Source organism: Triturus cristatus, chromosome 7 (genome assembly GCF_964204655.1).
Source record: "Triturus cristatus chromosome 7, aTriCri1.1, whole genome shotgun sequence".
Classification (NCBI taxonomy): domain Eukaryota; kingdom Metazoa; phylum Chordata; class Amphibia; order Caudata; family Salamandridae; genus Triturus; species Triturus cristatus.
Genome location: NC_140590.1, coordinates 411,705,525 through 411,729,819, shown reverse-complemented (window position 1 = coordinate 411,729,819; position 24,295 = coordinate 411,705,525). Strand labels below are relative to the sequence as shown.

Below are 24,295 nucleotides of genomic sequence, written 5' to 3'. Positions count from 1 at the left end.
AGTGTTGAAACCCGCAGTAAGGGCACATAACCTCCTGGTTTGTACACCCTCACTCACCCCCTACTTGAACTTTGTCACATTCCCATATCACAGGTTTTTATTATCAAAGTTCCGATTTAATTTGATACATTTTTATCTAGGTTCATTTAAGACCTGGCAGAAGCCTGAGCAGGCCCCACCGTGCTGCTGCGACAATTTTTCGGTGCAGGATACTCTGCACTTTGTTATGTTTTGTAGTATATACCATGAGCAGAGAAAGAAATATTTGTTGCCTATTTTGAAAAAAGCTGGTTTTGTCCAAGTAAGACCAGCCCTGCTCTTTCTACAACTACTACCTAACATACATGTTACTTTTTGTATGGCAAACTTTCTGGTAGCCGCAATGCGGGCGAAACCTGTTAGCCATAGCTTACTTTAAAACTTCTCTTGTTGTTTGAGCATGTTTACGTGATAGATTTGTATAGAAATATTTTATCCATGTCTAAAATTTTTCTTCTGTTTGTTTATTAGGTTTTTTTGTGTGGGAAATGTAAATAGATGTATAGTAGGCATTGCATTGCAAAGTATTTTTTTTTTTTTTTTTTTATGTTCTTTGTATGACTTGTAATAAGTTGAATAAAGATATTTTGACTGACTGATTGACTGACTGAATGAATAAGTCAAGCGTAGTAAAAGTGCTTGATTAATTTCCATTCGTGGTGGGCCTGGAATAAGTATTTATAATAGCCAGTCGTGACTTGTCAGGAAGGATTAATAAAACACATTGGATATCTAAAGAGTTTGTTCCGAGCTCAGTGGCCTGTATACCCAAATGTGTTCCTACCCAGATAGATAGGCCCCCAGAAGGGCGGCCCTTGCCCCTAGAAACTGCGGGAATATCAAAGGTCGCAAAACCATGACATGCACTCCCTTCCAGGGCCCAGGTCTCTTGCATCAGACAGATGTCATGCTTTGCCATAAAGGTAAACCACTCCGGCACTAATAGTTTGTTCTTTAGTCCCGCTATGTTCCATAATGAAATCTCTAAGCATCCTTGCTTTTTTTTATCAGAACCTTGCTCGTTCCCCTGTTCTTTTAAAGGTACCTGAACTCGAATGTCTTCAATTCTCTTTTGTACCCTCCCAGTACCAGTAGGGCAGGGATCAACACACTTGTCCAGAACCACCCGTATATTCACTATTATTCGGTTCTGGGCTAGGGGTTTCACTGAGAATCAGTCAATCTACCTCCTCTAAAACACTAAACCTGTTCCTATGGGCATATGACTGAAAGGAGAGAATAGGGTTTGAAGGGCGTTCCATAAATGACTTCCAATGTCGAGACCCATTGGATGGCACAAGCTGATTCCTGTCATATTGGGGCCTCTGTATACAATTCAGATTGGAACTTGAGGTAGGGTAGAAATAAGACAGATGCAGGGGAAATATCTGGGAGTTCCACCAAAGAGGGATTCTACAGATATAATCCGCTGCGGCAGGGTCCCTAAAATGTATTGTTATGGCATCTCCTGCCACTGTTTTGGGACCCCTTCCTATCCAATCAATTCTTCTCACCACCAAAATTTCCCCTGAAATATTAGGAGGGAGAGGTCTGTTTATGCTTAGCCACTGAATGCATTTGTTTTTAAGATCACTCTCATATTCTTTTTTCCCCTCTTTAAGGGCCGGAACACCTACTAAAACTACCACATAAGGTTGTGCTTCTGGGGGCAGGTTTATAGAAGGCAACTGGGAAGGGACTACCCTAGACTCCTCAGATCTCTTTGCCTTAAGTGAGGCAGTTTTTAGCAGAGTTGTATCCTCCTTGGAATGTGGTCTATAATTAACGGGTAAAGCCCTTGCGGGCTGGGAAGTAGAACTCCCTACAGTTGGTGCAGGAGGGAGTAAAGGCATGGAGTTTGTACGCTCGTGAATGCTTGTTGATACTCTTAGGTTTAAGTTCTGTGCTACTGGAATATCTTCTGTTGCTACCCTCTGACTACCAGTTGCGGGTGATGGTATCTTATCCTGAGGAGTTATAGACTTCGCTGTACCCCCCTCTCTCTTATTTAGAATGGAGACAATTCTATCTAATTTTGAAACAAGGGGTTTAATATGGGTGGCAATAGTCTGTTCCAGGCATGCCTGTAGATCAGCCACCATATTGGTGACCCAACATGGCACCCCCAATTGAGGATGCAATGTACTGTCCGATGGGGTCACCAAATTGTGGTTGGCTTCCATTTTTTTCCCTAGTTTCCTTGTTTTTTTAGGGAGACTATTTTTCCTCGACTTAGGGCCTGGCTTCCCAGATTTCACAATTGATACAGGGGAGGAAGGACGCAGGATAGAATGAGGGTCTTCAACATTACCAGAAGACTCCACTAAGGCCTGGACTAGTTCCTCATTTCTCGAGGATTCGGGAAGCATCTGGGAACATGGCAGCTCAGCATAAGTAGGAACAAGATAAGAATCGGAAACCATAGGATCAATAGTAATTGCTGAGCAATCCCCCCCGTAGTCTTGTAAGCATAGTGTGGGAGTGATAGATAGTCTCCTTTCCGTATTTTCTATTGCAGTGGCCACAACTCCGATAGTCTGCTGCAGCATTTTATCAATGGCCGTGAGTGATGGTAAAGGCTGGGGAAAGGCTGCATGTAATCTAGTATTAGGGCGGGACGCAGCAAGCTTGGATACCTTGCCCGGTTCACTCATTTTCTTTCCACAATAGTATATACAGTTTCCAAAATAGTCCAGTGCAGACTATTACAACACAATAGATGGGCAAAACTATAACAGCCAGACCAAAAACAGGACTAGTGACAATGACGCAAACAAAGTACCTTCATATATTCCGACCAGTCTTAACCAGTTCCAGGGATATCTGAGGGAGGATGTTAATGGAGTTGCCCAGCCCAGCCCCCTCCGGCCCCGGACGGCCAGAGACGGCCCGCCCTTTTCCCGGGCTTAGCCCGGCGCCGACCGGGCGCGGGCCCGCGACACGGGGAGATGAGCCGATTTTAAATCGCCTCCAGGCGCGGGAGGTGGTGACGCTGCTTCTGTTGTTGAACAGCCGGGGAGCCTGGGAATGGTAGTTTTCTCTCTCCCTCCCTCCTCACTGCGACAGCGAGAGTCACAGGCGCGGCGGCGGGAGGGTAAAGGCAGCAGGAGCAGCAGCAATGGCGCCAAACAAAGAAGACCAGAAGGTAAGCGCAGGTTCCAGCGGGGGCAAAGAGGCAAACAGGCAAAGTGACACCCGCTCCACCGGGAGATGAGCCGATTTTAAATCGCCTCCAGGCGCGGGAGGTGGTGACGCTGCTTCCGTTGTTGAACAGCCGGGGAGCCTGGGAATGGTAGTTTTCTCTCTCCCTCCCTCCTCACTGCGGCCGCGAGAGTCACAGGCGCGGCGGCGGGAGGGTAAAGGCAGCAGGAGCAGCAGCAATGGCGCCAAACAGGGAAGACCAGAAGGTAAGCGCAGGTTCCAGCGGGGGCAAAGAGGCAAACAGGCAAAGTCACATTATTAGAGATTTACTGTACTTGCCACATAATCCAGCACTTTCTGTATAATTAGCTGTTTATAAGAAAAATGATTCTAGCTCAAACGTTTCTGAAAGAAAGTGATGCATGACATGCTGTGAAGTGGCAGACCAACTACAAAAGTGAACTGGTCAGGTCACCTTTCAGTTGCTGATTGCCGCATTCAGGTGTTAAAAGTACTATGGAGGACATACGTTTGCGCAGACAGTAAGATTTTGTGTTAATTACAAAACCAGCAAAATAATACTGCAACAGAATGTGCTGTATTACTCACATGATTTGCATTCTCTTGCTATTTAGTCAACACTGCCACACAATTTAGCCTTCCTTCAAGGCTTAAATCCTGGTTATAGTATTTGTTTTAGGGAGGTCTGGATTAAAAATCAATCTGGAATATGCCAAATGTCAGGTAGGCTGTGCTTGGGGGTGAAGGGGTGCGCTTTGCATGGGTCCCTCAGGAAAGAAGATGGCGATATATTTTCACCCAGGTTTCTGTTAGAGCAAAGGTCGATTATGACGACGATCAGGTTATTTCTGGGTTAGGAGGGGAGGATGCAGGTTGCTCTCTCTCTGCGGGGGTGGGGGGGTCGTGTTCCGAATGTGACACACTGGCACTGCTTGACACTGCCCATCAATGGTTTCTGGTCCCAAGTGAGGCTGTAATTTATCACCAGTGGGACCTGGCGCAGGGAAGCAGTCAGGGCCAGGCTCTGCACGCCTGGCATCTGCAGGGCACACTTCACAAGCAAGGCAGCACGAGGGTACCCAAGGAGTAGGCAAGCACAGAAAGGTAGCCGGCCTGGGCTGTGTTTGGGGGTTTCGGGCTTTCAGGGCGAAGCCAAGGACAGAGCCGAGTTAAGGGCATGGGAAAGTGAAGGAAAGGGGCAAGGGTCTTCACCCACGGGCCAGCCGGGATAGCCATGGTGTATTCTTGAGCGTGAAAACGCGCGAGGGCACAGAGTAGGGTGCGGTATCCTCACGGTCAGTGCCTAGAGTCAAGTGCAAGCGTGGAGTGCAGTGCGCACGAAGGATATAGCAGAGGCTCAACAAAGACCACGCGAAGAGCAGTCAAATGCAGGCCCAGTAAACGTAGGGTTCTTTGTAGTGACGGATTCAGCTACCTGCAGAATGCAGGACAGAGGGGGGTGGAGTACAGTAATGCGAAAGCCACAGTTCAGATAAACACAGTGGAAAATAATAAAATATGGAGGGCACGACGACGCATTGACAACCGCAGATAAGGAGAAGGGGGATATTAAAATACCCGTGTCCTATAGAGCAGGCTGTCAGACCCTAGTGCAGACCCGGCCCACGCACACGCTGAGACACTGAGATGCACAGGAGACAGTGAGGTAGAGAGTGAGAGTGACTGATAGGCAATGCTAGAGAGGGGGGAAGGGTGACCTGGGGCACAGGCGATTCACATAAACAAATATAAATGCCTCAAACGCCCAGCAAAAACACAACTTTAAAAAGCCCAGTGCGGCTCCGGCAGGACACTCCCAGATTCCGGAAGTCTTCCTCGCTGTAGAGTCATGCTGGACACGCACCCATGTTCTGGACGGCCATACCGACCTGGACAAGCCACGCCCGGAAAACCTCTGTACTCTCCCACTGAAGCCCGTCCCCTCGGACCTGAATTACAAAGATACTGATGTCTTCCTGAGGACTTAAACGCAGTTTTTATTTCTTACTTTTGCTTGTTCGCTGCTGCTTCTTCACCAAGCTGTCTGGAGTGCTGCGCGGCCTTGTGCGCTGGGACTGGGCAGCTGTGTCAAGATCCGTATTGTTAACGAGGCTTTCTTGTGTTTTCACCCCGTTCTTAGAGCCCCTGCATCTCCACTCTGCCGATTGCTGGAAGAATTACCCCCTCCCGCCCCCCCCCCCGTGAAATCTTTATCAGCCCCACCCGAAATTTGGCTCTGGTTGCACCTCGGACTTGGGCCACGAGGGAACCGAGCCTGAGGCTAGATAGACCTGGTAGGCCAGGCTGATCTAAAGTACCCGAAGGCCACATCAAGGCTATGTACACCTGGGCAGTGTCCGTTTATATCTTTCATGATTTCCTTTAACCCGAGGCTCACCTTTCCCTAACAAACAATGTGGCTGAAGGCTAGAGGTGGACCTCGAAGCTGGGGACCCGAGTTCGAATCTCGGCAGTGATGCTCAACATCCTGCGTTTCTGGGAGTACTACTCTATACTATATTATAACTTTATTGCGTGATTTGTTGAAGCCCTTGCAACAATCTACATTGTAGAGAATCATTACTGTATATAAAATAGGTAATATGATTAAAAACTTTGCATACAATTAAAAGACAGGCGTCATCATGACATGTAAAACTCTGTTACAAATGCACTGTCCTTGGTTCTCGATAGATTGTGTTCAGACAAGGAGATGGCAATCCCAAATAGACTGGAGATTAGATGCGTCATACCTCCTCTAGCTTTTTTGCGAAGCGGTCCATAAACCTGACCAAGGCGCAGTTTAGTATTGTGTTCCTGGGGTCGAAGCAGGCCAGCACTGCTCCTCTGTAAGATCTAACGTCCTTATCGATCCAGCCCCTTCGTAATAGGGTTCTTCTATCCTCTAGGAGATTAGGGAACAAGCATAGCACATGCAGAATGTCTTCCCGATGTTGACAGCAGAGCTGGCACATTTCCTGAGCACAATCTCTTTTCCATTTAGGGAGATGGCAGTTCATAGGAATCACCCCCTATTCTCAGCCTTAAGAACTGGAGCTTGATACGTGCACTGAAGGTGGTCGTTAGGTAGCTCTGAGGTTTCAACTGTGGATAGGTGCGAAGGGTCATCCAACCGTGACTCCGTGCCCACAGGTTGGCCCTGTCTTCTACTGAAGAAAGTCGTTACGCACTGAGTTTTGCTAGCCTCTTGAACTTGTGTTGGCTCGCATGCAGGGCCCAGAGGTTGCTCAGGCCAAGAGTGCTAAGGCCACAGGACAGATAGCGGTTCCCTGCCTGCCATCGACTTGTGTCCAGCTGGCTCCAAAGGTAGTGAGCCAAGCTGCATTCCTTTGACGCCCTCAGCTTGCAGCAGCTTATAAAAGAAGTCGCCATATGGCCCTGTGACTGTCTACAGATTCCAAATTCCAATCTGATTTGTGCTGGTGACGTGTAAGGAGGTATCTGGAAGATCGTTCTCTACATTTTTGTGACTGACTTATCTCATAGCACGCTATCCAGCCCTTTTAGCCCGTAGGTTAGAGTTGGAACGACCTTTCCCTGGGCCATCTGGAGGATTGGAGCGAAAATTGGGCCACTTAGTTTTTTTAGGTTTCGCCTAGCAAAAGCAGCGCATGCGTTGCTCTCGCTATTGCGAATACCTTTTGGAATCGATTCTTCGGAGGGCTTGCATGCACGCGTCTGCATGGACAAACATGGCTGCTCTCGCCATCTGTTCATAGCATAGCAGACAGCAAGCACATGTCCGTCGGACTGTGGACAGCCCGACGCCATCTTGCAATGCTTTCGTTGTCACAGCAACGAAAAAGCGATCGCTTTCACTGCCGCTTGTTGACAAGTAGCCGCTGAAGGCGAAGTGTTGCCTTGTGTGAACGTGTATGTATCGCGTTAAGATTTAAACGGTATCCCAACCAGCACAGACGGTGAAATGTTCAAGTTCATGGTTTCTCATACCTCAGTGGTGGTCGGCAAAAGCTGGGGACCCAAATGTCTTGGAACCACGTTAGTAATTTTAAGCGGTGAAGTTTGCAACTCTGTCAAGCGCTTAGTTGGTTGTCTTTCATATATTATCTTGTCTGACTCACTGAGTGTGACCTTAGGAAGGAGACCATACATTGATAACAATGAAAACCATGCTTTCTTTGCTGGACTAAACATTTCCGCTGCACAAACGGCATATATCTGCCAGAGCATTAACATGTTCACATGTCCCAATATGCCATATATGTTGTCCAGATTATGAATACATGCCACTCCTTTTAAAGCCTTGGCGCTCACATACAATGGAGTGTGAAATCTTTCATGCACATCCCGGAAGTGCACGCTTCCTCTATATGGCCTGCATGAGTTCCACTTAGTTTTTCCTCCGTGGAGACTTTCCTCCTAGGGCACGTCTGCGTTAGATTTGTATTCTTCTCATGGTTGCTTCCTGTGTCTGCCTATCGTGTTGCATTCGCAGTTGTTTTTTGTGTTATCTTGCAGTGCGGATTACATTTATTCAATGAAATGCCTAGTGAATAGCCGAGTTTGAACTGCAGCTGGGATGTCAAGCCTCCTTATCGCAGTTTCACATATTCAGAACTGCCGATCTCCAGCTGCCAGTAGGCATTTCGACATTTGCTTTACAAAGCATATTTGAATGTGTGCATATTTTTACAGTTAGATAACGGTCTTATTAAATCATTGGTGGTTAGCTTTATCCACGGGTTATCTGCTAAACTCGTCACTCCCAGCTCCAAACTAAACTCGTCACTTCCTGTTCCAATTTGAGCAATCTACAACTCCATTTGTTGTCGCGTTTCGCCACCGCTTTGGCTCCATTGAGAAATGCCAGGAAGAGTTTGCAGAGTACGTTGAGCAACGTCTTGCACTGCGACAAATTCAACATTCAAACTTCGAGTCTGCCATGACGAGTTGCACTGTTCTATAGCTGTATGAATGGGATCTGAATGATGACATAGTCAACTAAATCATACTCTTAAAATTCCTGGAATATATATATATAGCTGACCCGGAGGTAAGTGATTTATCAAGTGCATTTTTTTTTTCTTTCAAGCATTTGCAATGCAATAGGTCTCACATGTACGCGACTTTAAGCTATTGGCATCGCAAATTACAATGCCTTTTATTTATCTGTTTTAAAAACGAAAACAATAATAAAAGGCATTGCCATTTACAATGTCTATAGCTCAAACTTGCGTAAATGCGAGACCTACTGCATTGCAAATGGTGTAAATCCGTTCTGTAGTTGCTGAGAAAATCAAAAGTAGAAACACATATATATCTATGGCCGTGCAGGATCCGCGCACCCTCCCGATCATGAGCTTTATGGTAATTGGCTGTCAACACTCCAAACCAGGAAGTGTTGGCAGCCATCTTGTGCCTCGGTAGAACCGAGGTACAAGAAAACAGAAAAAGTAATGCGCAAAACGCAAAAAGGGGGCAGGGTAGATACACCCTGACTCCCTAGGCCTGCTCAGGGGGCCCCACAAGGACCCCCAGGGCCCAAAAAAGCATTTTTTTCCAAACAAAATCAGCGAGATTCGCGCACCCAGTGCGAATTTCGGCCGAGATTTATAAAAAAACGAAGCGCGGGCTCCCGCACTTCATTAATAATTAACCAGGTGGGCCAAATCCCCGGGGCTTTTCAAACATAATATTGGGGGGGGGGAGCTCACAGCCCCCCCAGCCCCGGGGACCGCCACCCCCTGGGACTTTGGAATGAAATGTGTGGGGGGCTCAAAGGCCCCCCCCAAGCCCCAGGGACCGCCACCCCCAGGGCTTAACAAAAATATTTGTGGAGAGGCTCACAGCCCCCCCCGCAGCCCTGGGAACCGCCACCCCCGGGGCTTGTTTTTCCTTAAAAAAAAAACCTGTGTGGAGGGCTTGAACCCCCCCACAAGCCCCGGGGACCACCACCCCCAGGGCTTTGTAAATGGTGGGAGGGGGGCCCCCCTCCTCGAGCCTAGTCATGGCCCTGGGGACCGCCACCACCCAGGGCCGGCTCCTGCAGTGTCCCATGGTGCCCACCCCCTGGACACTGCTGTTTGCTATGGGAGGGCGGGAGCCTCGCGGCTCCCACCCTGCCATAGCAAACTCTGCTTTGGTATTTGGAAGAGAGAGCAGGAAACCTGCTCTCTCTTCCAAATACCAAAGCAGATTGCTTTTCAACACGGGGAGCTGCATCTTAGCAGCTCCCCATGTGGAAAAAGCAATGCCGGCTCCTGCAGGAGGCGGGGAGCCGGCGGGACCGTGGAGGGAATGGGCACCCCCACGGTCCCCAACGGATAGGGCCAGCCCCGGGGGATGGGGTCCCTGGGCCCATAAGTGGCCCAGGAGGGGGGACACGCAGCCCCCCTCCGAAATTATAAAAAAAAAAAAAAAAGGAAATGTCGGTCCCGGGGGATGGGGTCCCCGGGGCCATAAATAGCCTGAGGAGGGGGGCCATGCAGCCCCCTCCAATTAAATGAAAATTTAAAAAAAGGCCATGCCCCAGGGGATGGGGTCCCCGGGGCAATCAAAATTGATTGAAGAGGAATTAATTCCCCAACTTAAAATGCGTCAAAGGTTGTGTTTGCACACATGTCACCTCAGGCCCTGCCCCCTTCCTGTACCATTGTGCAAACACGCACCCCGGCGAGTTGTAAGTTGGGGAATTAATTCTCCTTCAATACTGCGGGTCCCTGAGGGCCAACTAGCCCACCAGGTATCTCCAGTATGTGCCAGGGAGCTGCGTTGCAGACAGGTGCTCAGAGGCCATGCCCCTCTTTACACCTCTCTGCAACACAGCTCTGTGGCACTTACTGGACGTGCCTAGTGGGCTAGTTGGACCCTAGGGACCCTCAGGATTCAAGGGGACTTAATCTCCCAAATTAAAATGGCCACAGGACGTGTTTACACAGTGGTGCAGGGAGTGTACGGGGCCTGAGGTGACGTGTGCAAACACGCCCTGTGGCGCGTTTTAAATTGTGGAAATAATTCCCCTTCAATCTTGAAGGCCCCTGGGGGCCACCTACCCCACCAGGTGCTTCCAGTAAGTGCCACTGTGCTGCTTTGCAGATAGGTGGTCTAGGCTGTGCCCCTTTTTACACCTCTCTGCAACGCAGCTCTGTGGCACTTACTGGAGGTACCTAGTGGGCTAGTTTGACCCTAGGGACCCTTAGTATTCAAGGGGACTTAATCTCCCAACTTAAAACGGCCACAGGGCATGTTTACACAGTGGTGAAGGGAGGGGACGGGGCCTGAGATGACATGTGCAAACACGCCCTGTGGTGCGTTTTAAGTTGGGGAAATAATTCCCATTCAATCCTGAGGGCCCCGGGGCCAACTAGCCCACCAGGTGCTTCCAGTAAGCGTCACTGCGCTGCGTTGCAGAGGTGGTCTAGGCCGTGCCCCTTTTTACACCTCTCTGCAACGCAGCTCTGTGGCACTTACTGGAGGTACCTAGTGGGCTAGTTGTACCCAAGGGACACTCAGGATTCAAGGGGACTTTATCCACCAAATTAAAACGGCCACAGGGCCTGTTTGCACACGTCAGTTCAGCTCCCCCCTCCCTTCACCAGTGTGCAAACGTACCCTGTGGAGCGTTTTAAGCGGTAGTTTCAATCCTCCTGCCCTATTATGTACTAGGGTCTTACAGAGAAGGCCATGGTAATCACAGGGGTACCCCAACGCATAGTGTTCCCTAGTGTATGTTGGTGCTTTAACGGTATTCTAAGTGTCTTTTAGCATAGCACTGGCTCTAGGACTGGTTAGTCCGAGTCAGTTACCACCAGTACCCATCTCAAAAAGTTGAGGGTACAGGATGATTTTGCAACAAGGACTCTTTCTGCTCCTCTGTTTGTTCTTTCTGCCCATCTTCCTTCTTCCTGCACTTTTCTTCGTCTTTGAGGACTGTTGCTTCTTTCTGCATTTCTTTTTCTTCTTTCTGTGTGTTGTTTCTTCTTTCTTTACATCTCCTACCTCTGTAGGCATAGTTAGAAACTAGCATTTAAAAAACCTTAGAAATTAACTGAAAAAACCATAGGTTTCAGGCACGTTATAGTTACAAATTAGCATTTAAAAAAGCTTAGAAATTCACTGCAAAAAACCATAGGTTTCAGGCACGTTATAGTTAGGAATTAGCATTTAAAAAAGCTTAGAAGGGAGGAGCTTCGCGCGCATCCAAGATGGCCACGTGAGCACAGGGCTCCCCGGACCCTTGCCGCTCCTCGCAACTTATCCTGACATTATCCTGGATTTGTGGACGGATTCTGGAGGATGAACCTTGGCTGAATCAATAACTCTTTTCAGAACGTAAATCGGACCTGGGAGACCTGAAATACAGCGTCTTGCATTTTGGAGGCCCACCTGGAAGCTGTGCCCGGTGCTTTAGTGAACTGTGGAGCCGGGGAGTAGTTGAACAACATCGGCATCGGAGCCTTGCCAATGACCGCACCCCCACTTTCAGTTTCGCTTTTGCACTTCTGCATGGCCTGATCGAGGAGCTACTTCGCGCGGCTGGGGCGTCCTCCGGCCTTGGTACTGGACTGATTTGTGCCTTTTTCTCAACTCTTCCGAGCGGGCCCTCGGACAGTCTGTGTCTATCTGCTGGCACCCCTTTGCTATCGGTCCGGACGGACCCCTCTGGTGAGCATCGCTCAACATGGCGGGCAAGGGGGACCCCGAGAAACGGAGGGCCAAGACATCCCAGCGTGGGGGACCAGTCCAGAGTAACATCATGGATCGTTATACCCAGGGTAAAGGATCCCCCGGGCCAGCTGGTGCCGTCGTGGAGGACTCCGGTGGTGGCCCGTCCGTCCCCACGGAATTGTCGCTGCAGGACGTTATGAGTGCCATCAACGGCATAAGGGAGACCATCGCCCAGCAGTACGAGGCTCTGGCCCGTAAAATTGATACGGTTGCCATTGATGTTACGTTAATTCGGGCAGATCTCTCTAAGACTAACGAGAGGGTTCAGTCGCTGGACTTGAGGACATCCACTCTTGTCACGGATGTATCAGACCTCCAGGCGACTCTTGGCGATCTAAAGTCGGCAAACGACACAATGTCCCGGCGGCTGGAGGATTTCGAAGGTCGGGCACGACGCAACAATATCCGCATCATAGGTGTACCAGAGACTTCCGACACTCGTCCGGTGGACCTCATGGTCGAAGATCTCATCCTCAATTATCTTGCTCCTTCAGGCCTGAGCAAGTTCTTCGCCGTGGAGCGTGCCCATCGTGTCCCGGGCGGTAGGCCTCGACCGGGAGCTCCCCCGAGGCCTATCATTGCAAAACTTTTTCACTACAGAGACCGGGATGCGATCTTGCAGGCCTCGAGGGTGCACGGCCCAGTTAAATATGAGAATTCCTCCGTTAACTTCTTTCCGGACTTCACCCAACTCGTTCAGAAACAGAGAATGGGCTTTCAGGGGGTGAAGCGCCGTCTTCGAGATCTGGAACTTAAATACTCTATGCTTTTCCCTGCCAGGCTTCGTGTGGAATATGAAGATCGGACTATCTTTTTTGAACGCCCTGACACCGTGTGTGACTGGTTAGATTCCCTGCCGGACCGGGGCGACCGACCGGGGCGTACTGGCGGTGCCGAGGGCGGAGGGCCTCTGCAGGAATGATTCTTGGTCCTCCACTTTGACCTTTCCTTCTGCGCCCAGCCAGGTTCTACTTCAACTGTATATTTTGTCTATTAATGTTTCGTTTGGGTGCGGGCGGGGACGGGTCCCTTTCCTCCTCTAGGGTCTTTTTGTAGCATGGGATTGTTAGGGCGACAGGCACACTGCAAGTTGGGGGGGCTGCATAGTCCGCAGGGGTGCAGGGTGGGGGGAGTTGCAATGGTGTGGGGGTGGGAGGGTGGCAGTGGTGGTTGGGTTGTGTGTTTTTTCTTTTCAAGGCGGTGTGTTTGTTCCTTTTCAGTTTCAGGTGTCTGGCTGCGTGCCCGGGGACTCCAGCTTCTTGTTTTGGGATGGGGGGGGACGGGTTGAAACTGATGTCTTGGAACGTCAACGGATTGGGGGACCGTATCAAACGTGGGGTTGTGTTGCAATATTTGCGCCGATTGGCCCCTGATGTGGTATTTCTTCAAGAGACGCACTTGGTGGGCAATGTATGCCATGCTATGAACAGGGGGGGCTACCGACTGGTTGCACATTCTGGCTTCACCACTGGATCCAGAGGGGTGGGCATCTTGCTGCGATCTTCCCTCCCGCTTGAGATTGACAAAGTCACTCTTGATGATAGAGGGCGCTATGCGTCCTTGACTGGACGATGGGAGGGGCAGACTCTTTCATTGGTTTCGGTCTATGTTCCCCCGGGCCTCCAGACCTCCACTTTCTCTGATGTGGGTCGTATGCTACTTGAGCTTCCCGATAGTCTCTTGCTTGTGGGTGGGGATTTTAACTCCGTGATTTCTGGTGAGTTGGATCGTTACCCTCCCAGAGCCCTCTCTGCCGCCCAGGCGTGGCTCGGCAGGTTCTTGGACACTTTCGGACTAGTGGACTGCTGGAGGTTGATACATCCGGCACAGAGTCAGTACACATTCCACTCCGGGGCCCACGGGAGTCTCTCCAGACTAGATTATTTTCTCATGCCCGCGGCCCAGACCACCCGGGTCCGGGAGGTTAAGCACCTGGCCCGGGGCATTTCCGATCATTCCCCATTGTGGCTCCTCTTCGATACCGGGATGCGATCCGCCGGGCGGATCGCCCCCATTAACCCCTGGTACCTGCGTGACCCCAAGATTCGCAAGGGTCTCATTAAGTCGCTCGATCAGTATTTTCTTGAGAATGAGGGGTCCGTCTTGTCCTCAGTGTCCTTGTGGGAGGCTTTCAAAACGGTTCTCCGAGCACACGCCCTATCCCTGATCGTGGAGGCCAAGAAAGCTAAGAACGGGGAGGTGGTTGCGTTGGAGGCTGAGATATCGGGGTTGGAGGCTGCCTTGGAGACGGGTGTCACTCAGGACGGGCTCCACGCCCTCAGCCTGAAGCAGTTCGAGTATAAGTCCCTTGTTACGGATGCTGCTCGGACAATGTATAGGGAACAGCAGGGTAGACTGTATGATGCTGGGGATAAGGCGGGTAAATTGATTGCTTGGCTTGATAAGAAGGAGAGAGTGGTCCCCGTGCTTCAGACGTCAGAGGGAGTGAGTGTGACTGACCCTGGTGAGATTGTGGAGTGTTTTGCTGACTACTTCTGTGCTGTGTACTCCCCGGTGTCCGCCAGAGATGAGGCTGACTCTCGTCACTTGTTGAAGGATATTGCCTTGCCCTGCCTGTCGGTGGATGAGCGTGAGCAGATGGATGCCCCACTATCGGTCGACGAGATCGCTACCGCGATTCGTTCTCTTCGCTCCGGCAAGGCTATGGGCCCCAACGGACTCCCGATTGAACTCTATAAGCTGCAACCGGATAAAATTGCGCCATTTCTCCATCGTATGTTTTCGGAGTCGCTTGAACTTGGTTCTCTCCCCGATGACCAACGTCTGGCCACTGTAGTCGTGATTCCCAAGGACGGTAAGCCTCGGGACCGTTGCGCCTCGTATAGACCTATTTCCCTGTTGAACGCCGAGCCTAAAATCCTTGCCAAGGTTCTTGCTAACCGCCTGCTTACTGTTATTTGTGATCTGGTGCATCCGGACCAATCCGGTTTTATCCCGCACCGGAACACGGCCCTTAACTTGCGGCGCCTTCACGGCGTACTTGCAAGGGCGGAATATCTTTCAGAGCCGGCCATCTTGGTTTCCTTGGATGCCACGATGGCCTTCGATACGATAGAATGGCCGTATCTTTGGGCCGCCCTGGCAAAGTTTGGCTTCGGGGCGGAATTTATTAGTTGGGTTAAACTCTTATACGCTGCTCCGTTGGCTCAGGTTGTCGTTAATGGGAGGGTTTCCCGGCCTTTCATTCTTGGGAGGGGCACTAGGCAGGGGTGTCCGTTGTCTCCCCTGCTCTTCGCTCTGGCTTTGGAACCGCTCGCTGCTTGGCTTCGTTGGGAACCGTCGATAAGAGGGATCCAGTGGGCCCCTGGCTTCGAGGATCGAGTTTCGTTGTACGCGGACGACATTCTTTTGTACCTCACCTCACCCCGTAAGTCACTCAATGTGCTCTTTGACATCCTCACTTCCTTCGGCAAGAACTCGGGTTTGATCATTAACTGGTCCAAATCCTGCGTCTATGCTATATCCGGTGGCTTTCCTCTCTTGCCTTCTCGTTTTCCCATTAAAGTGTCCCACTCCGGCTTTACGTACCTGGGGGTGTACGTCTCATTGGATCCGGCTGTCCGCTACGAGCATAATCTCCTCTCTCCGCTCCGGAGATTGAGGTTAGACGTGGCCCGTTGGTGTAAGCTTCCCTTGTCTCCCCTCGGTCGTGCGGCACTTTTTAAAATGATGTCTCTTCCCCGATTCCTATACGCACTTCAGAACTCCTTTGATATTATTCCGGCGGCCTACTTCCGGGAAGTGGAGAGCTTACAAAGGAGACTTGTTTGGGACGGTCGTGCACGTATTGCTCTTGCAAAACTGACTCTCCCCTGGTATGACGGGGGCATCGCGCTCCCGGACATCAGGAGGTACTATTGGGCTTCCCAGCTATCTGCTATTAACCATGCAACGTATGCCCCTGGTCCGAATCCGGCTTTCGAAATGGATAGATTTTTGTTGCCTGGCGGCAACTTTAACAGAGCGCTTTACTCTCGATCGGCTGGGAGGAACTTAACCGGTCCCACTAAGATTGCAGTACGCTTGTGGAAGGCTGCGAATGTGGCCATGGGCTGGAATGATCGCTTGACGGGTGCGACCCCTTTGTTTGCGTCTGACAGATTGGGAAGCCTCTGGACGACGAAGGGCTTTGAGCGTTGGGACACGATTGGCATCAGCAGAGTGGGTGACCTCTGGGTGAAGGGTGCGGTTAAATCCTTTGCTGCGCTGCAGAGTGAGTATGAATTGAGTGAGAGGGAGTTCTTTCGGTACGTTCAGGTTCGGCACGCTTTGCTCTCGGTCTTCGGGGCTGGGACTGCAGTCCCTGTGTCCTCGCCACTCGAGGACCGCATACTCGATGGTCACTTGCCCGACAGTACTATTTCCCTTATTTATAAAAAACTAATAAACATTCGGGCGGATCTCCTCGTGCGTCTTCGGGAGGCGTGGATCGGGGACGGTGTGGAACTGGACGATGAGGATTGGCAGTCTGCGCTGTCCTCCCCTAAGGAGTTGGCCATACCCGCGCGTCTCCGTCTTGTCCAGCTTAAGATTCTCCACCGCGTCTACGTGACGGGCCCTCGTTTAGTTTTGATGGGTTTTTCTGAAGACGGGCTCTGTAGGCGCGGCTGTGGGCTCAGCGCCACTTTTCTCCATGTTCTCTGGGAGTGCTGTGAGGTGGCGGAGTATTGGCGCCGGGTGCATGCTGTCATGGCATGTGTCACTGGGGTCGCTCTGTTGCCTGAGGTTCGCCGATGTTTGCTGAACGTGTGGGAGCCTAATGACTATAATGCGGCTTAGACTCGGTGGGCGGCCCTTGGGAACATGATTGCGAAGAGAGACATCGCACAGCTTTGGGGTTCCCGGCGGCCTCCCACCGTGTCAGTATGGAAGGAGAACATGGATTGGTGCATGTGCAGAGAGAAGACTGTGTATGTGGCTCGGGGTAAGCCGGGGGCGTGGGGTAGAATCTGGGGTCAGTGGAACGCGTACCGAGGGAACATCTGCACACCCCCTTCATGGACACATCTGATGCTGCCTTGTCCCCCTGATCCTGAGGTTCCCGGACTATTACATTTTACCTGTAGATGGTTGTGGCTTTCCCGTCGCCCCCACCTCCCCCTTGATCATCCTCATTGACCACCCGAGGGTGGAGTATGTATTGTGTGGTCCCCCGGCTGTGGTTAGACGCCCTTTTTCGATGGTTTCCGCCTTGCTTTTTGGTGTTATTTTATTTTTATTTTTTGTTTCTATTTCTAAAATTTATGTATCCTGCTTACGTCAGAGGTGCACTCAGTAATTTGTTAATTCGGCTGAGCCCCAGGGGGCCTGTTGTTGCCTTGACTTTGTTGAGCATGTATATATTAGCGGCCGGCCCTGGTGGTTGTAGGCCCATGTTTGTATTGATCTTTTATGTACAATAAAGGTTTTTGCAAAAAAAAAAAAAAAAGCTTAGAAATTCACTGCAAAAAACCATAGGTTTCAGGGGCGTTATAGTTGGTTGGACATTTCGTACAAGACCATAGAAATTCCCCCGTTATAGTTAGTTCAGCTAACTCTAACTTGTGCGCCCGCAATGCACTGCTGATGACGTCACATATTACATCACTCATGACATGGTCAGTGACATCACTGATGACATCTCAAATGACATCACTGATGACATCATCCTTGTGATAGAGTGGCAGACCTCCTCTCAGCCTAATATAACCTTTGATACACACACTCAAAAATAGAAACTAACATTTTCAAAACAATGGACATACCAATACCACTTACAACACACCTATTTAGTAATTCCAAGATCTACACACACACATCCACTCATTCACCAACAGTCCTATACAGTCACTCATACATGTACACACTCATCATATGTACTCATACACCTATACATCCTGTAACACAATGACACTCATCCATAGAGTTACTCACACACATAGTCACACATGCAAACAAAGTATCAAACATCCATTAAATTGTATATACAGTTATACACACACCACCACACTTACTGGTACAGAAACTTACACATACTTACTCTCTTAAGCAATCACTTATAGAAACACAGACTAATTTATACAGGAACTCTTCCAATCTCTCACTCTCACATATACTCACTTATATACACCAATACTCACATATACTAGTTTAAAATATATGTAGTTACTTATAAAGACACTATTGAGACAGTCATTCACTCACTAACACACCCATACACACTCTCATCCACCCATACAGTCCTGCACACATACTGTCTTCAACACATACAAACAGTGACGCACTCATTCATGCATCTATGCACTAAGTAATACCTCCCACTGAACCATACAGACACTCAGACACTCATACTGATACTCGAAAAACCAACTAATAACCTATATAGACACTCATGTAGCTACTCACCAACCCATGCAGCCACTTATACACAAAGTGAGAGACTGATACAGATATTTACATATTTAAACATTACTCACTAACCCATGTGTTCACTAAGATACACTTAATCAGTCCGTTATACAATAAATTTTTCACAAAAAAAATCATCCATTTAGACACTTATATACCCACTTATTCTTTCATTTTCAGAATAACACACATTCACTGGATGATGTCATGATATCATTTGAGATGTCATGAGTGATGTCATGAGTGATGTCACTGACCATGTCATGAGTGATGTAATATGTGACGTCATCAGCAGTGCATTGCATCATTAGCTGAACTAACTATAACGGGGGAATTTCTATGGTTTTGTACGAGTGAAATGTCCAACTAACTATAACGCCCCTGAAACCTATGTTTTTTTCAGTGAATATATATATATATATTTCCTACTGGCAGTCGCCAGTAGGAAGTTATAGTTACGACCAAGTTTCCATTGGAAGAGCATTTTTTGTTTTGCTTATAACTTTGGTGTCGTTTGATGAATCTTCATGAAATTTTCCAAACTAATTCTTTGTTCGTATCAGCTCCTATGTGGGAAGTTTGGGGGTGATTCGTCAAGGGGGGGGCCAAGAAAAAAGGGAGGTCCCAAAATGTGTTTTCGCTATGTTAATTTCCATAGGAAACTTTAGACAAGCCTACAGGTTGAACGGGTGAATGGAATTGCCACAAATTTGGCAGGGAGAAGGGCCTTGGTCTAGAAAGCATGCTTTTGTTTATTTGGTGTAAATCCGTTCTGTAGTTTTGGAGAAATATCAAAATTTACAGATATCGATATTTGGGAATTCTGCCATCTGATTGGCTGAGGCGTTATGAGCACGAGCTTGCTGCTTATTGGTTGTGAGCGCTGCGAGCGGTTGCAACTAGGAAGTGTTGGCCGCCATTTTGTGATTCCATTGAAGCGAGTAAGGGGGAAAAAGGGTCAAAAGAGTAGGAAACAGGAGGATAGGAGCACTGTAACCTCTGTGGGGGAGTGCGAAGCGAAGTAGTCACACCTACCGGTCTGAAAGTACGGTGTTGCTCAGAGTGACATGGTGCTGGGATGAGATGCTGCTACAGTAGGGTATGAAACCTAGAGCCTAAACCGGGAGGTCATTGCTGTAAAGTGATGTGCTCTGGTGTTTGTAGGATACCTGTGGAAGTAGTGTTAGTAGGCGATTATACCATACAGGGAGTGGGAAGCAAACTACTGAGCTCTACCGTGCGTTTATAATATACCAGGAGTGGGAAGCGAAGTACTACGCCTACCGGTGTGAAGACTTAGGGATCAAACCTAGCTGATTGTTGTAAAGTAATGGGCTGTGGGCGCTGTAGCATACTGGCCACTGTAGTATAACTGTAAGTAGTGTTAGTATGCGTTTATACTATACAGGGAGCGGGAAGCGAACTACTCACCCCTACTGGTCTGAAGACTCGGGGATTAAACCGTGAGCTCATTGCTGTAAAGTGATGTGCTATGGGCGCTGTAGCATACCTGTGGAAGTAGTGTTAGTTTGCGTTTATACAATGCAGGGAGTGGGAAGCGAACTACTCACCCCTACCGCTCTCAAGACTTGTGGATGAAACCCTGAGCTCATTGCTGTAAAGTCATGTGTTCTGTGTAGTATTCCAATGTAAGTCATAGTAGAATGTTAGTATGTAATGCTACTATAATGTAAGTATGTAATGTTAGAATGGAGGGCTGTCATGAGAGGAATCTTGGGGAGTTTGTACACGGTGCTGGAGAAGACGGATGCCTTGGTGTCTGGTCCTGTTGGTGGCTGTTTAAGCTGTCTTCTTTTCCTGCAATAAATCTACTTATCAGATCCACTGCTGCCTTCCTGTTCACTACATAAATTTGGCGACGAGCAGGAGAAGGTGAAAAGAAGGCAGCACTCACCAAATTTTGCGCTTGCTTGCGTTGTGCTGAAGACCCGTTTTCTTGGTGAATCTGTTTCTACTTATCCCAGGGTCGTGTGCTGAAGACCAGTTTTCTTGGTGAATCTGTTTCTATTCATCCAAGGGTCGTCGGCTGATCGAACTATGTGATCCTACCTCTGGTAGAATTTGTATTTTTTGATTTTGGGCTTCCTCTGCCTCTTCACTACACTCTGGTTGCTGTACCACACGTGTGCAAGTAGTGTTAGTATGCGTTTATACTAATTCTGTAGTTATGCATTAAACAAAGCATCATGGTCCCATGGAGCGCCACCTCCCAGGTGCAGGTCATACAATGTCCCGTGGTGTGCAAGCGCGGGACATTTATATTTGCTATTACACGGCGGGAGCATTGTTTGCACCCTGTGATAGTAAATTCTTGTTTGCCTCATTGAAGCGAGAGGAGGAAAACCTCGTATCGTTTCAATAAAGTGGAACCGGATGGTAAAAATGGAGAAAAAAAAATGAAGCGGGGTCTCACCCATTCATTTAAATGAGCTCACTGGTGGGTAATGTTCCGGGGCCAATACTATTATTATATTGCGGGGTCTCTGCAGAACTGGGGATCTTAATCTCACATGTAAATTAGGCGTGGGAGGGCACAGAGACATTTCGCAGACTAGGGGATCGACACCTCCCCGGGTATTGTTTACAAATTGTTCAGGGGGCTTTGAGGCCAACTCAAGAACGGGGATCGGCAACCTCGGGGCTTTATTTAAATATGCAGGGTGGGCCTCGCCAGTCCTTGAAGCCTCGGTGGCCCTAGGCAGTGCCTTATTGGTTCTGAAATCACACGGGCAGTACTCATGGTGTTATAAAGTGATACACTCATAGAACTCTTGCCGTTGTACAATTACCCAGGCTTCATTTATGTAATAGTCTGTTGGTTTATATTTGGCAGGTGCACCAGAAAATTAAACAACATGTCCCTTATAACCTACTATCAACCGCCGATTTTCACAATAAACTACAGACAAGTGTTGTCAGTAAAAGAAGACCCATACACTCAGTTATTTATTGGTAAAAAAATAACTTTTATTAACACAACACAAATAAATGGAAATGTAACTTTATTCGAACAACAGTAAAACATGAAAGAGGTGGGTGGGACTCCTCTGGAAGCAGCGTACAAAACCTGCAACACAAAAAAGAAACATAAGTATGTGTGTCATGTCTAAGAGAAAAAGAAAGGTAGTGAGAATGAATGGAGGAAAGTGAGAATGGGACAGAGAGCGAGTGGGTGGAAGGGAGAAGGGGAGGGACAGTGAAAAGAACAGAGGGAGGAGGAGACGCTGGCCTACTGCACCCAGCCCTCACTGTTCACCTCCCATCACCCGTGCGTCTGGGACGCTGGGGTCCGCGAGAAAGAGTGCGGTCCAGAAAGTCCTTAAAACGAAACAGAGATATGAATGAGGCCAGAGATTACATTATTATCTATCGCAACCGCGCTTGCCTGCATCTGTGCACCCAGGCTGCTGCACCCCAGCCCCTTTCTCCACTCTGTGCTCAATTGCAGCTCCTGCGTGCCGAGGCTTGACCGCTCACCTGCCACAACCGGTGTGTCCAAGGACGTGCCGGTTCGAGCTTCAACTCCGGGGTGCTGCTATCAGGGTGGCCCAGCAGGTCTCCGGTCGGGGACGGTGTCTTGATACCACGGTGGAAGGCGTCAGAATACCCAGGGCATCATCACGGGGTGAGCTCCCGCTCCACTAACCCAGTGTCTGAAAAGGGAGAAAAAAAATATAATGTTGGAAACGTCTTGAGGTAAATTAAGATTTCTTTCAATGTTAATAGAGAACACCAGTTGAGTGCATCCTTCCTTCTTGAAGCACGATCTTCGAACTGTTAGTGCTAATCGTGGTTCAAATAGGAGTTGGAGTGCACGAGAATACACAAGGTTAAATAATAATATGTTATGCCAACGTTCACATACAAAGGAACAGTGCGCATGGTAGAAACATAATGTGCGCGTGTAATGCAGTGGCGCAAGCCTGTGTGCATGTACACTTAGTAATCAGCTCACTACAGTGCCCCAAAAGCCAATGCCACATGTCTCTAGGACAGCGCTGGCCGCTGGCTCAGGCCTACAGTACGGCCCAGCAGGTCCTTAAAATGAGACAGAGATGTGACTGAATGAGGTCAGAGATCACATCGGTACGCTTGTTTGTACCTGCGCACCCAGGCTGATGCACCCCACCCCTCCCGCAGCATCGTGCTCAATTGCAGCCCCTGTGCACCCAGGCCCCACTGCTCACCTGCTGTCATTGTTGTGTGCCCAAACACGACGGGCAGCAGTGTTCACAATTCAGGCGCAGTGTTGATTGCGACGATGGTGTATGCCTTATGGATCCCTTTTTTTATTGCGCATTGTGATATACGAGGTGGATGCAGCCATATCACCTGAGGCAATGTAGAAGAGCTGGGACATGTGGCGTCGTTGTTATCCTATTTATACGTATGCAAAGTGGGCTGGGCTTGCGTACGCCAGGTGAGCGTAGGGGTGTGAATAATAGTTCCGGGGACCTGGGCGCTGTTCAGTTCCTGCCTGGCCAGGAAGAGTACTTATGTGTGTTTGTGTTGCAATTTTGACATTGCAGAATGCGCAATTTACATTAATGTAGCATGTACCAGGAGGGCGGCAACTATCGCTAATGAGATGCTGTTCGAAAACGTTGAATGGCCAACATCACATGTCGTTGTCAAGCTTGTGGATATGCACAGACACGCATGTTAATGGTGTGCGGTATTCTTGAAAGTGTTGCTATCGCGAAGTGCACACATGTGAATGTGCTCGGAAGGAGGGAGGATCAGCAGTGAGGCTATGTCATAAATAGTGATAACGTTCATTATAGTCAAGCAATGCATGCCAAATGTGAATCTGAAAGTCTCACATATGACACACTACTATACTGGTAAAGCCTGACAACAGAGAATACAGCAATACAAATGTACAAATTACTGTTTACTGTTTGTCATATGTGATCTAGGATGTGCACTCTGCCCGTGGCTGATGATACCCCTTCGGGCCAGCAATACCCAGGCCGAAAGGCAACACAATGATGTGCACACACACACACACACCAGGGGCATCGTGTAACACACATTTGATTTTTGATGTAACGTTTGAGATGCATGGCCATCACACGTGGAAGGCTAATGTACAGACCATGAATCTTGATCAAGATGATCGTTGCATGTTGAGTGTAGTAGAAGATATGTGTAATGAGCAAAAAACCTTTTCAAAAAAGCTCTCTAAGCAGAATGGGTGTGTCTCATCAAACGCTGTAGAGAGAATGACTAAAATGGGTGGGGTCCTCCAACTGTTACAATGGGAAATGTTATGAACTAATCAAATGCTTTTCTTTAAGGTCACATGGAATCGCGCATCGAGGGTGCAAGGAGGCCGCACCCGACAAGATTTTGAGAAAATATATTTATCATAAAATAAATTTATTACAGTTAGAAATATATAAATGTTTAAACTATTTTAGATTATCGCTTGCTCTCATATACAGTTTAAAGTTATTTAGATATAGTTTTGAGACATAAAAAAAAACAGAGGGAATGGCGTACTAGGCGCGACACCATATGTCTATGACGTAACACAGGGCCTGGCAGCGTGCACTCGTCACATACGCAACGCGCGGGCGTGACCCCATACGTACATGACGTAACTCATGGCTTGGTACTGCGTACCCGTCGGATACTTATGTAGCAGCTGGCGCGAACTCATGTGTATATGATGTTACGCGGGACGCGGTGACACTAATCCATTGGATACGAAATGCCCATCCTTTACGAGTTTAGCAATATGGCGGATAGGATTCGTGTGGTGATGGAGCTTGGTACACTACTGATATGGGAGTGCAGGTTTCTCCCCCCAAAAAAATATATACATATTTTTGGGGGAAGATATAAAACATTACTTAATTTTTGAAGTTACAAAAAAGAAGTATAATAGAGTTCCAAAATATTACAAAAAAAAAGAAAAAATAATGGTTTTATAAACATTAAAATATGAAAT

General features: G+C 48.6%; 1 protein-coding gene across 2 annotated transcripts in view; it reads left to right on the top strand.

Annotated features, from left to right (window-relative positions):
* The window catches only part of LOC146809822 (histo-blood group ABO system transferase 1-like), a 557,769-nt gene that overhangs the window by 465,829 nt on the left and 67,645 nt on the right, over positions 1-24,295 (top strand). The window lies entirely within an intron of this gene.